We start from the raw sequence: 16,004 nt of genomic DNA, 5'->3' as shown, positions 1-16,004 counted from the left end.
TTTTGTTCTGATTTTGTTAAAAAATAAATACTGAAAATTCACCTAACAGTAGCTGGATTTGCTCCAGCAGCCTGTTGACCCTAAAAGGGATGGAGCGGGTTCTGAAAATAGATAGATGGAAATTTCCTGAAAGCTCACCTCTTTCTGTTCTGAAGCTGTTTCTGTATACTTGAAACTGAATCGTTCCTTGTTATGCACAGTTTGGAAAAAAAGAGGATTTTTTTTTAGCTGATTAAGTTTTTTGGATTCTTTGGAAAACATATTTAAATGCCAAAAAATGGAAAGGATAATTTGATTGAGATAATTTACCAAAGTCTACTGAAAATGTTCCAGTGTGAAAAGTGAGATAAGGTAGGTGATACCAATGAAGTACAAGAATTATTGCCCATACCTTGGAGATTGCCAATAGTCAACTAATAACCTATTGCACAATTCATCATCAAGAGCAGCATCCACCAAGGAGGTGCTCCATCCCCGCTGCTGTTCAGCAGAGGCCTGAACTCATCACCAAGAGAATTTATGGATATCATATGCTTATTGTCCCAGAACACAGGTGGTTATTGTTTGCAGTGAACCATAACATACAAGAACACTGACACCATGTTACCAGCAGAGGAAGCTGTTCCTTCCAGACCTTTAGTTGTGGAAAAAAACAGAATGCTGCATAAAAACAATAGTGCCTCCATAAGCTTTGCAATCAATGAATGAATAACACTTGTTTGTTTATATATATGACCAAAAAGTTTGGGGAAAAAACTGACAAATTTTTGATGGATGTCAATTTTTTTTAGCAAAGAAGGTAACAAACGGAAGTTTAGGGCAAGTTTTGGTTATTCAGGCACACAATTGTGGCATAAAAGAAAAAAAACTTCTTAAAATGTACTTAAATAACTGTGGTTTAAAGCCAGTTGTGTTTTCTGTTGCCAGCTGTAGTAAACTAAACCATGTAATAACAGCTAAAAAACATACTTTTTGGAGATAGTGTCAGCTGCTGTAAGAACCCACGGCAGATGCTACTAGCGGTAGAAGCTGAACATTCAGCGGTTGTAATGACAGCTGCTGCTGGAGGACTTGTACTGTAGCTTACAAGCTGCCACTGCTAGTAGATCATATATGTTTAAAAATATCAATACATTAGGATTATTCTGATTTAAAAAAATGTCCAAGTGATTCTTCTGCAACATTTCTGCTGGGCAATGGAATTCTTTTTTTTTTGACTAAATGTTCAGATTTTAATTTGGAAAGCATTTATTGGAACTTTCACAAAAAGTTTTTAGAGTAGTATGTAGAGTTTGTTGTATGTTTTTTTCTACCTGTTTTTCTCTGTTCATCCAAATTTGGCCGAGGCTTTGCAGGTTCTCTTTGATGATCATATGATAAATTACTGTACGTTCTAATTTCTAAATTTTCTTGCAGGTAAAGGGTAAATTTATATTGATAGGTATTCAATTAACGGTGTAGGGTTCAGTTGTGGTTTTGTGTCCACTGTTTTTGTCTTTGGTTCATTGTCTCTGTCCATGCCCCAAAACACACTTTTGCCACAAACTGGACCCCTTAGATGGAAGTCAGACTGCCAAGTATGTTGGCAGAAGCAATAATTATTATAATAAAAGTGCAGCATCTCAGCAGTTTGTTGCATCCAAATGGTTGGTCTTTGCTTCCATCTTGCTTTAAAAAAATCCCATTTTAAACTGGGATAAACAGTTTGGCACACAATGTTCAACCTTACAGATCCACAGATCTTTCTCACGTACTTCAAGGAGGGGATGAGTCAGTTGGCCTGTCAGGCAGCCAGAAGACCAAAACAAAAAAACGGAAGGAAACACACCCCCATCCTCCTTCTCTGTGCTGTAGTGCAATGTGGGCGTGGTTTCCAACAACAGGAGGCTGAGCTCTTGCTTGAAGCTCGCTTCCTATAGGTCCCACGGTGGAAACCCCATTTGGGGGCTCTCCCCATAAAAGCGTTTCATATAACTATTTTAAAAGGTGATCATTTTGAAAGCAAAACAGCAAACCAGTATATAAACGGTACCATTATTTTGCGCAGATCAAACTAAATACTGATGCTTGTCTTCTCCATCAAAACTCCTTCACATATCTACATGGTCAGTGCTGGGAGGGGGAGTTTTAAAAACTCGCCTCTGAACTCGTTTAGCTCTCTGGGCTCGCAGCAGTTTATTTCTGTCGTCCATTGAGAGTAAAAGCTGGGCCATCCCTCCAACGCGCGCCTGTGCTGTGGAGCTCCCCCTTGCTGCGCGCATCGTGATCTCGTGGATGTGGAGTCTCGCGGAGAAAAGAAGCAGGGTCACCTTCTGTCACTGCAAAAAAAGGGGGGTGATACTGAGTGATTTGCGGAGGTAGACTACAGGCTTGCCTTTGCGCCTCAGCACCAGAAGCAGCACCTCTGGTAAGTGAAGCCTGCGCGTTATTTCTGCTGTGTGTTGATGCCACGTACTGCACCACGGAGAGTGGAGCCCAGCATCCTCCTCGGAAAGGGCGACGCATCGCTCTGCTGCCTCATCCCTCCGTCACGCTGCAGTGCCAAGTGTACAGATCGTTCGGAAAAACAACAATCAACGTTTGTGTTTGCAGTTTGGGACCATGCATGCATCATGTTACATGATGTTCTGTTTGCACACGCCAGTGACGAAGAACAACCGTCTGTCATCACCTTGAACACTATCTTTGCATCCAAACTGCACATACGTTGCATTAAATGGTTTAAAGAGCCACTGTGTGGGGTTTTTTGCACACGTTTAACCTCATCCTTTCAGTTTGAAAGCCCTACCTGCGTTAGGATTTACTGAACGCAGTAGTCTCATCATAGATTTAGATGTTGTTGGCCTGTTACAGCCAAGGAATGTTGGTTTTGTTCAAACTAGAGATTGCCATTTTACGCGCACTCTAAATGGACGAACACCATGGAGCATCTTTCATGGTGTCATCCTCTCTGCTTTGAGTGGAAGAGCAGCTTCCCAGAGTTAAACACCTCGCTTGATGTTAAAAAATGAATAAAAAAATGGCCGTTTTGTGCTTGAGGACTTCTCGACAAATATGGACTCGAATGTTAATGCCAGCGCGCAGCATTGACGTTATGTAATTGGTTGTCAGGAGCCATCGCTCGCGTCATTGTTTTTCCCTCTAACAAACCAACAGCACCACGGAGGAGGAGGAGGAGGAGCATCCCGCTTTCTACATGGGATTAGGTGCAGGTGGTGTTTTAATCATTCATCAAATCTGCTCCCCGAGCTGAAATGCATCTGGGTTCACAGCTGACTGAAGCATCCCAGAGTCATGTTTTTTCTGCTTTCCCGTCTCCTGTACGCTGGATATTGACAAGGCCGCCTCACGCTGTGTAATGATGAAGATGAAGATGCGCGATGGAAAGGCTGCGCTCCACGGCAGCTGCATGGGGCGTCTCACACACACCCCCAAATGCTGAAGCTGCTGCGCCCCCCCCCCCCCCAACATGCAGTCCTGTCGAAAATAACACGCACTGACAGGGGACACCTCGTCTTTGGAGCTGTCCATGGTTCTGAAATAACAAACATAGCCAAGGTGTCCCCAGGAAAGCCAAAAAGAGGCTGGAGAGATCTATCTATCTATCTATCTATCTATCTATCTATCTATCTATCTATCTATCTATCTATCTATCTATCTATCTATCTATCTATCTATCTATCTATCTATCTATCTATCTATCTATCTATCTATCTATCTATCTATCTATCTATCTATCTATCTATCTATCTATCTATCTATCTATCTATCTATCTATCTATCTATCTATCTATCTATCTATCTATCTATCTATCTATCTATCTATCTATCTATCTATCTATCTATCTATCTATCTATCTATCTATCTATCTATCTATCTATCTATCTATCTATCTATCTATCTATCCATCTATCTATCTATCCATCCATCCATCCATCCATCCATCCATCCATCCATCCATCCATCCATCCATCCATCCATCCATCCATCCATCCATCCATCCAATTTGGCTTTGAGAATCTTCTTGTTTTAAAGGCTCTCGCCTCAGCTCCTGTTGTGTTTACTATACTCCTTCCGTGTTGTCCATTTTGGGTATTCACCCCCCCCCCCCCCAACCCCCACTGTTGTGCTTCTGGTTATGGCAGGTCAACAACGCCCCCCTGCACCGGATATATCTTATCAGGGGGATGATTGGTTTTTATTGTCTTCCAAAGGCCAGCCTGATTCACGGTTCTCTGTAAACTCTGGCAGAAAATCGGTTACGTGAGCATTTTGTACCATCAGCACTGCAGTTGATGAAACCCAGGAGGTTAATATGGAAATGGTTTAGGGACAATTTGGGCATAAAAGTTGTTGGAGTCTCCTGGTGGGTTTTTATTTTCGCACTGAACTGCTACAGCTTGACGTTCTTGTAAACAGATTTGCCTGATGAACAAACTTTTGAGTTATTTCTGCCTCCACCTCCTCAAACTCAACCCACAAAGGGGGGAAAGAGAAGGTTGTCGTTAGCGACCTTTTTTGGTCTTGTTGCTCCTCTGAGTTTGTGGAGCATCATGTGCCAAAAACAGAGGGCGAGGTGTGAAAGGGTGGGATAGCATTTTCAAAGGCCTCTGTGATGTGCTGGCGTGTGTTTAGGGCTAACGTTGTCGTTTCTGGCGCTGAGGAGGAGATAGCATTCTCTGACAGGGTGTGAAAAAATAACCAATTCAGGGGCAAGGGAGTCGGACAGGAGGATGGGGTGTCTCATTTCTTTCTGCACCGAGGAGGAGAACACACACGGGAAGACTATCCCCAGTGGAAGATAGATGATGCCTTTCACACGACAGGAGCATCCTATTTTGTTAACATGATTCCAGGGGTACAATTTTAAACTATTTTAGACAACATTTTAGAGTTAAACATGGCAGTTCTTTTACCCAGGAGGGGAAATAAATAACATTTTTTAACGTATATTTCTTAGATTTAATCACACATTTATCATATTTAAGATGCAAATCCAGGTAATGTTAATCTAAGCTTATCAAGAAGTGACCGTGGAACACTATAAAGATAAATCTCAGGATTTGTGGACTCTAAAACAATATTTTTAAAATTGGAGTTTTGTCGCCTTACTGTAACTATTAAAAACTGACAAATAATACTTTTTGTGCCTGCAGGAAGCCATGTAATGCAGTAGTTTTGGGAAACACAAAAAATGGTGCACTGCATTTTTAGAGAAGGCTGGCAGGATTTTCAGTTTGTTGCATGAATTCGTTGTCAGTTCTGATTATATTTAAACGTACAGGATCTTTCAACCTGCACTTGATGTCTTTGCACATCTCAGAAAACTTTGTGCTTCCTTGCAAACTCTTGTTTTGTTTCTACAGTAATTCCTTTTTTCTTACATTCACACACTTTTTGTTATTAACTTGCTTTGGACTTAAATATCATGTTTAAGTCTCTTTATTGATTACAAATGGAATCTGAATAGCAACACGTTTTCCATTTATTTAAACACCACAAATCTATTTTTTTTTTCTCAGCAGAACTCAACTTCTCAACTGTGGGTTTTGCTTTATTTTTTCTCTTCTTCTTCCTTTTTTAAAATGAAAATATAGTTTGACATCATGTTAATTAAAAAAAGAAAGTCTGTCCTTGAGTAAAATTGTTTAGAAAAGTGTTCCAAAATATGAAAACATCAGAAATGATATCATTTTCACATATAAACTGGCTGTAAATGCCATGAAGCCAAGGCATCAGCATGGATTTTGACTTTAGACAATTCATAGTCCAGTTTCTTCAACAACTTATTCCATTTTTTTTAAATTAATTGACCCAAGAAAAGATTTAACATTGATGCATTTAATTTTTTTAAATAAAATATCTAAGTCCAACATATTCACTCGCACTTTAAGAGACTTTTATTTTACCCTGCAATGACCCCAGTGAGGCTGATCTAGACAAAGTGGGTATGAGTTATGGATGACTTTGAGGAAAGTCTTTGTGTCACTAATGGGTGCGTTGGTCAACAGCTCGCACATTAATTCTACCAGCTATTCCAGACTGCTTTTTATCATTTTCTAATTCAAAACTCAATAAATAAACAATGATTTTCCATCAATAAAGGCCCATTTTCAGATCAGTTTAAGCTGACATTTTTATTTTTAAAGCCACTTGACTGAGTTTGAAAAAATACAGAAACCATCAGGGGTTGCTGTTGTCTCGTGCAAATGATACTTTGTTGCTGCACCCCTCGATGAGCACCTTTTTGGTCATTGTTTTTGCCTTGAGTCGGTCTGCCTGCCAAATATAGCCTCTCAACTACAAACTGTGTTCACGTGAAAGCATAGGAGCTCAACTCGGCACACACAGAACATGGAGAGAAAAATTAGCCTCTTGAATGACTTACCACTGACACATTTCAGCTGAGAAGAAACAAACAAACAAACAATGTTAGTCACAGTTTATAAGCATGACACATTTGCTGAAGAGTCATCGTTGTGGGAGATCTGAAATTCATCAAAATTTGAATGCTTTTTAAGGATCAAGCTGCATTTACAAAAATAGCGTGAGTACTTTTCCATATTAAAAAATTTATAAGGTTTTATAAGTGTAAAAGAAAGTTGATGTGTTTTCTGATCGATCGGAGAAAGATATCAGCTCTCAACATAATAATAACCTCATTATGCTTTCCTGACCACAACAAACTCCAGATTAGTCAGACGTTGGTCATCTGGTCAATTTTAAAAATGTTCAACACAGTTTTATTTCCAGGAACTGAGTTTTGTAGCTTTTTTTTAAGGTCTCACTCTGATCATCTATTGATCTTTTATTTATGACGTTTTTAGCCCAAATCAAGAATACTTCTGCCTTTCCTTCCCATCACCCATAAGTGAGAGCTCTCTGTTTACATGCTCTCCCGCTAGCTTATTCACACTCCCAACCTAGCATAACTGGTGCAACAAAAATGGCGAGCAAAATTTGAGCTATCCAGTTGGACAGTTTCAAGGAGACGGCAGCTCTGACGGAGAAAACGCAGACGTACATGGATCTATTTGTCTGCAAGTTGATGCATCAGAATGGAGAGGAGCAGGGAGCTTGTTACCGATCCAGCTTCACAAATAAGCTCTTCCATACATACAACATCTGCTTCTGATTCAATTTCAATGCAATTTTAAGCTCATTTTTCATTCATTCATTCATTCATTCATTCAATGAATGAATGAATGAATGAATAAATGACCATTTTAAGCTAATTTTTTTAATATATGTCCTGCATAATCAGAAAAATGCCACAACAACATGTTCAAAACACCAGAAACACAATTTGGATCGGGCATTTCTAAAAAAAAATCTTAGAGGAGAAAGAAAGTTACGAATGAGTGCAAATACGTAATTCATTCCAAAACTGCCACATGAATTTCTTTACAATGTGAATGTATGCAACCTTTTTTGTGAATTCCACTCCTAATGTGCAATTTAGCCTATTAATCCCAAACTAATGGTTGTGAAGCCTTTACATATGAAAACTTTAATTACGGATTAAAGGACTCAAGTCAGTTGGCTCAAATTATTGCTCAAATTTGAATATAATCTGGGTGAGTAGGGCTGTTTTTTTCAATCAGGAATCCATCAGCACAGTTGTCCTATGTGTTACTTTATTATTGCACGTATTTGTGTCTTGTCATCAAGACTATTGAACCTATTTAACCTAAATTTGAGGCAAAAATGCGAAAATAGATTAAGTTCAGGTTGTGTAAACAAATAAAAGTGCAAATAAAAGTTGTTGCAGGAAGCAACAAGTGAGCTATTGCTCTGGTCCAAAAGCTCTGCCGATAAATGAATAAATGGATATTTATATCTCTTTGGACATCGGCAACTTATCAGCAGGCGCTTCATTAACCCATTAAAAGGCATGTGACCTGAGTTCAACTCTATTGTTCTCTCTATTTGGAGCTCACCTTCAGATCCACCTAAATGAGACAGACATTTTCCTGATTTACACTCCTGTAATAAATGTAGAGCATATGTAAAAATAACTCCTTCAAAAAGAATTGTGAGGACACGAATGAAAAGTGGAGGTGTGAATGCAAGTAGATTTATTTAGCTAAAAAAGGATTTTTCGCTTGAAACTGTGCATAATCGCTCCATTGTGCAAAAACTAACATTTTGTTGGGCAAACTACCTCTGACCTCAGCATAGATTTGAAGAAGCTTCACTTTGATAAATGTACACAACATTCCTATATTTGTATATGTCCCAGAAATTTGCAAACAAGTACATTTATTGGGTCTGTAAGATGTTTATCCAGACAGACACAGAGACAGAAACATATAGCAAACACCAGAGTTCAGATATGGTGGTTTTTTTCTAGTTATTCAGATTCATGTTGACAAATGAACCTACAGGGGGGGGTGTCATGCCAACATAATCAAATCAATCTTGATTTATATCGCACTTTTTGTACAATGTAGAACACAGTGCTGTACAGAAAAATACAACAAAAACAGACCTCAGCCCCTCACAGCTCTCCCTTCTTGAACCCATGGAGGTAGAAATTGAGCATTAGACTATGAAAACGATGAAACAAAACGTACTGAAAACAAAGTAAGGAACAACACATGACTGCCATATCTACAAACACACGATACGTTAGCCTCCCACCATCAGCTTCTCCAGCTGCTCCACTTTTAAACAGCTCTTTAATATCGGAATTTAACAGCATATGACTTGGAGCAGTCAATGAGCATCAGCTGGACAGCAGCAAAAAAAGCATTCAAAACAAAAAAGTAAAGGTGAGAATGAAAACTAGACATGTGGCAAATTCCATCAGATTTCTATACGCGTTGGGGTCATGATCTCTGCTGGCAGTCATCTCGACTGTATTCAGATGAGTCCGGAGCCTCTGCAATGTCTAATTGACCTGTAAGACATTAGTCTTTGGACTGTGGGAGGAAGTACCTGGGGAAAACCCACGCATGCTCTGACGGAACAATCAAAATGCACACAGAGTTCCCTGCTGAGGTTTCCTGCTGTGAGCTGAAAGTGCTAACCACCACATCACCATGCAACCACGGTGAAACGCAGAAGTTTCTGTTTTGGAGTAGTGTACAAGAGTAATCAATACATATTCATTTAGAAGGAAGAATGCTTCAAAATTTAAAAATATATTAAAATATTTGCTCATATCTCAAAGAGTTTGAACATTTTTATAATACATAATAATACTCATTCCTCCAGCAGGTGCTAATCTGGTTGTGTACACAATTGGAAATACCAGAAAAGGAAAAGACGTACAGCTGAAAAGTTGTACACAAGTTGCATAATGTATTTTCCACATCATCCAGAGTTATTGAAAACATAGTGAATTCTCATAATTTCTATATCACTGAAAGTTTTCGTATATTTTGAAATAGTGAGATGATGGTTTCTGAACTGTGAAGCTAAAGTTGTTTTAAGAAGCTGTTTTTTAGTTCCATTTCTGTTGGATTCAGAAACCACTAAAAAAGCAAAATGCAGCAATTAAAGAAGCAACAAAGACCTTTGAGCTGTACTATTTTTTCATATTTATTTCAAGGAGAAGCAACCATGATTAGCTACTAAAGCCAAAAAAGCTGATTATTTAATATCTAAATTCTTCTTTTGTAAGTGTCAGCTCCCCTTTTCCTTACAACGTTTCATAAGGAAACATATCTAATCTTAGTGGACTTAAATGAATGTGCTGACATGTCCTTTGCTAATTTCCATTTTTATCGTCATTAACAGCTTCCTTTTACGTCTGCTAAAAGGACTGACGGCATGCTGTTTCTTCACAGGTGATCTCCTGCAGGGGCCAAAAAGTTCTCCAGAAGGTTTATGGAAACCTGACCTCCCACTGGTGGAGAAGGTGAGCTGACCTACTTTGAGCTTTCTGTTATTTCAACATTTCCCAGATGTCAGCAAGAGTTGACAACTTATAAAAACCCTCTAATGTGTGATTGTTAAGTCACCACTTAATAATGGCTCTTTGGTTTCTTAATTTTTAAGAGTAATATTTGAGAAATTCTGATTATTTCATTCAGGGGGCCTCTGGGCGTCTTAAAGTCATAACTCAAGCCTTACCCTTTTCTCTTGCTGGATCTTTTTTTATGTTGTGTACGTTATGGCACACTTTTGCTGCAACAATGGCATTCAGCGGTAATTTGATGGGGGACCACAGTTGTTTGTATTTACAAGGGGCAAAGAGACCCATTACAGCCTGATGGCCTACTTTCATAAAGACATCACCAGGGATTCAGTGCAGTCTAGATTTGGAAAACGAAGATGGATCATAACACTAGACAGACTTTATATGGCTTCTCGTAGCATTAGCAGATGTGTAACACAGTAGTAATGCAAATAATCCATGTTTATTCGTGTCTAAATGTAATTTTTTCTTCGTTCTATTTAATAATTTGCAATTTATATCAAATAAAAACAAAATGTTGCTCTCTTATGGAAGATAGCATCCAATTTTTACCTTTTACTAACAGTCAATTTAAATTTTCAAAATTAAACTCAGATTTTAAGTTGAATTTTTTAGGGGAACAAAGAAATATGATTAATTACATATCTTCTGATTAGTTTCAGTTGAAGAATCACAAATTGTGTTTTATTTGAATATTATCTTGCACTTTTATCCTCTTATTGACTCTTCTTCCTCCATTCACTTCTCAGTCACTTACACACATGCTAGGGCGGTGGTTTTTAAGACATCCCATCAGTATTCAGATCAGCATCTGGCAGCTAAATGATAAAAAAGCAGAAAGCTTGAGTGTTCAAAGAGCTTAACTGTTTCTTTGCGCGTTCTCTCCTTCCCCTCCTCTGCTGCCTCTGTCGGCCTGTACGTCAGGGGAGGCAGGAGCGGCGCCTCCATCCTCTTCGCTTCTTCTTGCCCTTTGCTGCAGTTCATTCCTCCATCATCACCTTCTGTCACAGTATGTCTGTTGCTCTCTCCTCTGTTCTTCTACCCTCCCCCTTACTATTTTCCTCCTGTCTTCCCTGCACTGTCACCGCAAGGCTTGTGGCAAGAGGCTCCTAGTTACATAACCACTGCAGCACGACACTGTGTTGAATCACAACACAGTTTTGATGTTGTCTTCTCGTTAACACAGCATGTCTTTACTTCTCTCTCTGTCTGGGAAAACAATGTTTTCATCATTGTTTTGCTACGTACCATTGACTGTATAAGAGAACTGGACTGAGCAAGTGTGATGTCACCCATAGAAAATGACTTGATTCTGATTCCAATGAAATGAAGTCAATTATACTGCCATTTTTCTGCAATATGTCCGTCACCACGTTGGAACCAGACGTCCTCTGTAAGCCTTGATTGGTCTGTGTCGGTCCGAGTCCACATTTCTATGGCAACCTCCCTCTCCAATAAGGAGAGAGCTTGTTGGAAGGCCACAATCCTTCCACAGCAGGCTCAGGAGAATCTGTCAACTAAACGCTTCAAACTTTTGACATGAGACCACTTACTTTTACTGAGGCATCTGTTTGGTCAGTATATTAGTTGAATAACATGCACTACAGCAAAAATATCATGAAAAAAAAAAGTAGGAATAGCAAAAATTAAAAGAAAGTAACAAACATTCGGACAAACATGACTAAGTAATAGTTGTTTATGTTTCAATAAAAGTCTGAAGGATTTCAACTTTTTGGGACCGGCAGGTATTTCCTGTATGAAATATGAGGGGGGGGAGGGGTCACTCATTCCTGTTCTCATTTACAGTCAATGCTACATAGCATGCTAGCATGTTGCAGCTAATTTAGGCTAAACACAAAATGCACTTGTTTTGAGAATAAACCAAATTTCTGGCAACATGATGTTCTGCGTATAGCATACTATAGATATATTTCTTTAATCTAAAAGACAGCTAAATTGATACATGAATGTAGACTGGCCTTTTCTTGTGGCCAGTCTAAGGCACACCTGTGCAATAAGCATGCTGTCTAATCAGCATCTTGGTATGGCACACCTGTGAGGTGGGATGGATTGTCTTGGCAAAGGAGAAGTGCTCACTATCACAGATTTAGACAGATTTGTGGACAATATTTCAGAGAACTGGTTATTTTGTGTATGTGGAAAATGTTTCACATCTTTGAGTTCATACCATAAGAAATGGGAGCAATAACAAAAGTGTTGCGTTTATATTTTTGGTCAGTGTATTTGGTCTTTATTCTACTTTCTTTTTTGCAGCTCTTCTCTTGTTTTTGTAAAAGCTGGTCCTTCTGCCAGCATTTGATTATAGTAAACCAAAGAACAAGCTTTTATCAAGCTATCTGAAGACAGTTGGTTTGTCGGCATAAATTACCTCCAAACAACCTGGTGCTGATTCTCCCTGTGGGTGGAGAAATCGAGAAATCAATGAAGTTAATTGCTGATGATCTTTTCGCAATTCACATACCAGACTCTGGATGTACTGTATTCTGCAGTTTCAGGATAAGTGAGGAATAAGTGATTATAAAGTAGAAACCTTATGGAAACCCACAAAGAAGCAGCTTTGAGCAGCAGACTGGCAGCAAAAGGATCAGACAGCCAAGTCTTCTAAGCTTATTGGTTTGAAGTGATGACTCAAAAGCATTCACAGGGACCGGTCAAAATGGATTACAATACCGTTATTACCATATCTGCCTGATAAAGTCTGGAAAAGATTAACGTGTAAGGTACCTGCTCCGTTACATGTCTACATGGTTGGACTTTTTTTTTTATGGTGTATACTGGAAAAACTAAATCTTAAGGAAGTAAAAAGATGCTTGTTTGAAGAAAATGTGTCTTTTTTTCCCTGTCCTGCAAGACAAATAATTTCATCAAGAAAGATTTTCTATAAAAAATAATCATAGTTTAAGAAAACATGTCTCAGAATGTTTTTCTTAAAAAATGAATTTGTATTTTTTTTACCCCATTGGCAGATTTTCTTTTCTCATGTAACCCTTGTGCTATCTTAGATGACCCCACCCTTACATTGACGTGTTCTCCCTACCATGACAAAGGTGGATAAAGGTGGAAAGATTTCATGTAATCCATGGACACCAGTAAAGATCACAAATCATTGAAGAAAAAAGGTTCAGAGCACTGTCTAGTGGGTCTAGATGACCCAACTCCCAATGTTAAATTGCCTAGGATAGCACAAGGGAAAGTTTTTGAAATTTGAAAAATTTTTGATTTATTTCTCAGGGGCCTGAGTTTACTGTGTCCATTGAAAATGCAGCTACGATAAAATTAAAAAACCCTCTTTTGATATTTTATTTTGGATTAAGCTATTTTATTTCATCACTATGTGAATTGTTCAACTTCCTATTTTCTACTCACTTTTCCAATAATATTACTTTTGGTCGATTTTGGCAAAGAGAAAAAGCATGTTGTTAGGACAAAAAAAATGCTTAGAAATATCTCAGATGGTTGGGGGTTTTGTTTGACCAAAAAGTTTAAAAAACTTTAATATGAGTAAGCCTAGTAAGCTAAGCTGTGCAATATTATTAAAATGTAATAATTACAGCTGGTGCCACAAAGGGGAAAAAACTAATGTGGCTTGCAAAAAGAAGCTCTGTTGAAGAGAAAATCTGAATCTCAATCAATCTTTCGCTGATGTTCTGAGAAGAAATCTAAAAAAGCAGATACTTTTAGTTTAACTTTAGTCTAATTTTAGTTTTTTTGCAATAACTATTTTTGCTGGATCAAAAAAACATACTTCTATTTGTGTTGTTTCATCTCACATCTAAAAAACGAATCTTAACAAATTCAAATAACTATGTAACATGTTTGTGGCGTTCACTCCTTCAGACATTTCTATAGTTATATGATCGAAAACACCCTGAACCTAAAGGGTGGCGTAGGAATAGTCTGCGTTCACACACACAGCTAAAGTGCACTTTCTGCTCTGTGTGGGCCGTTCTGACCACATCTCCTGCAGAACACTTTAGTGAGGAGCAGCACACTTCTCCTGACTTCATTTACCTAATATATCCTGTCCATCAAGCTAAGTAGGAATGTAAAACGACACATAGTAGTTTAGCTCCTTAAAAAATAATGCACGCTTATAGTTCTGGAGGCTGCTGCTGCTTCAGAAGTCTTTTGAGCCATTAAGGTGTTGTGCTTTTCAGCTCCCAGATATAATCTCAATTATATATGTTCCTCTAAAGCTTTATTTGTATTCTTATATAAGTGTGCAACAGAAAAAAATAACATTTTACAGCAATGCAAACTACATTTGGAACTGTGATTTAAGTGGAGGTAGCTGGCAGGATCATTCTGGCTGACTATGAAAAAAACTTTTTAATAACAATATATCAACATACAGTATGTCTCCTCTGAAGAATGAGGCTATTTTGATAGCATTCCCTTTACTGCCGACTCAGATTTCAGCTCAAATTTCACTAAAGATGTTCAGATTTTTAGTATCACTTAACCACATTGTGCTTATAAATGTGCCAGAGGGGGGAAACAGTCACCGAAGGCTGTATTTTCCCATGAGACCCTGGTGCACACTACCGAACTGGTTTTACTTGTGGCATTATACCCGATTCTCCATTTTCAAGACTTCAACAGCTGAAGACTGTAGAGCGGTCCAGTTTCAGGGGTTGAATACAATAGTTGTCCTTTAAATCCAGTGCATTGTTCTGTTCTATTGTTCCTCCCTTTCCCTGCTGCATTTTTCCCTTCAGCCTGCATTTTCATTAAGCTCCATTCCGTCTTGACTGTGCCGGACGCAGAGACACTTCAAGTTTACTTGATGGTCATCAGCAAACCCGCCTTCTTGCTCTTGTCCAAAGCGTCGGCCACATGCCGAGCTTTATGATGTGACGCGTGTGAAGTCTGCACAAGGCAGTGCTGTCTCTTGGCAACATCCCCCCGCCTGTTTGTTCTGTGCTGCACCATGGGATGAATCACATCTCTGTGCTGATGTGTTGGGCCTCCGTTCTGGCCCACTTGTTCCTTCTAGTCCAATCAGAGGTAGCCCAGCTGCTCCTTGAGACCCACAATAGACTCACCCTGAAGAAAATTTTGTTTTTAGTGTTTTTAACATGTTCTTGTGGGATTTTTATCAAGATGGAGGACATATGTAAAGAAAATTAAGCTTTAAAATTGCACTTCTGAGTATTTCTTTATTCAAATTGTTGTGAATCAAGAACAGATGAAAAACTGCCGTTTGAAAAACACATGTAGTTGTGACACAGAAGCTACAATTGGCAAGCCACAAGCTCCCTGCTCCGCTCCATTCTGATGCATCCACTTTTAGACGACTAGAATCTTAAACGTCTTTGTTTTCATTGTCTGAGCTCGAATCTCAAAACTGGACGGCTGGATAGCTCCAACATTGCTCGCCATTTTTGTTGCATCCCCAATGTTTGGTTGGCATTGTTACCTCCTCCTCTGATGACAACAGAAGGGAAGGGCCCATTAAGAGCATTTAAACCCCCACTATAATCACCTTTTGATCTATTTTAAAAGTCTTCCCAGTTCACTTTTAATAAAGATTAGCATTATTTGAAAAAAGTGCAATTGTTTTTTTCACAGTTTGTGCAGAGCAGCAGGAGTTCATTAGAAATTCGCCTCTGAGTTGTGGGCGGAACCCCCCCCCCCTTCCCGTCCCCCATCTGTTTACACTTTCTTTCTACCATTAGCTTACAGTCAACCCCACGTGATATCGAATCCATCCAGCCATACAGTTTTGGTCCGGATGCCAGATCGCACGAGGAAAACAAAGACGTGTAGTCATCTACAAGTGGATAGATTTTTTTGTCTCCTCCTGATTCACATTAATTAAGTAAAGCATTTTAGGCTTAATTTTCTTTATAAATGTCCTCCACCAGGAGAAAAATCCAAAAGAACATATTAAAAACACCAAAAACACTATTTTCTTTAGGGTGAGTCTTGAAGCTGTTAATTATAAAACCAAACATGTTGCTGACTCAGTCTTAGTTGATACCTGCGTTTTTGCAGCGCTGGTGTTTCGTCAGAGTGAACACATCGAGCTTAAATGTGTGCTGGAGTAAAGTTAGT

At 38.9% G+C, this 16,004-nt stretch overlaps 1 protein-coding gene across 1 annotated transcript in view; it reads left to right on the top strand.

Moving 5' to 3' along the window:
- Positions 1 to 2,006: 2,006 nt before the first annotated feature.
- Positions 2,007 to 16,004, top strand: part of pacsin1 (protein kinase C and casein kinase substrate in neurons 1) — a 34,123-nt gene continuing 20,125 nt past the window's right edge. The window contains exons 1-2 of the mRNA XM_004070920.4: positions 2,007 to 2,407; positions 9,796 to 9,866. The gene's annotated coding sequence lies outside the window, so the exon portion shown is untranslated. The remainder of the gene's footprint in view (positions 2,408 to 9,795; positions 9,867 to 16,004) is intronic.

Source organism: Oryzias latipes, chromosome 7, assembly GCF_002234675.1.
Source record: "Oryzias latipes chromosome 7, ASM223467v1".
Classification (NCBI taxonomy): domain Eukaryota; kingdom Metazoa; phylum Chordata; class Actinopteri; order Beloniformes; family Adrianichthyidae; genus Oryzias; species Oryzias latipes.
Note: the sequence above shows the minus strand (reverse complement) of the source record. Positions and strands in the feature narration are given on the sequence as shown.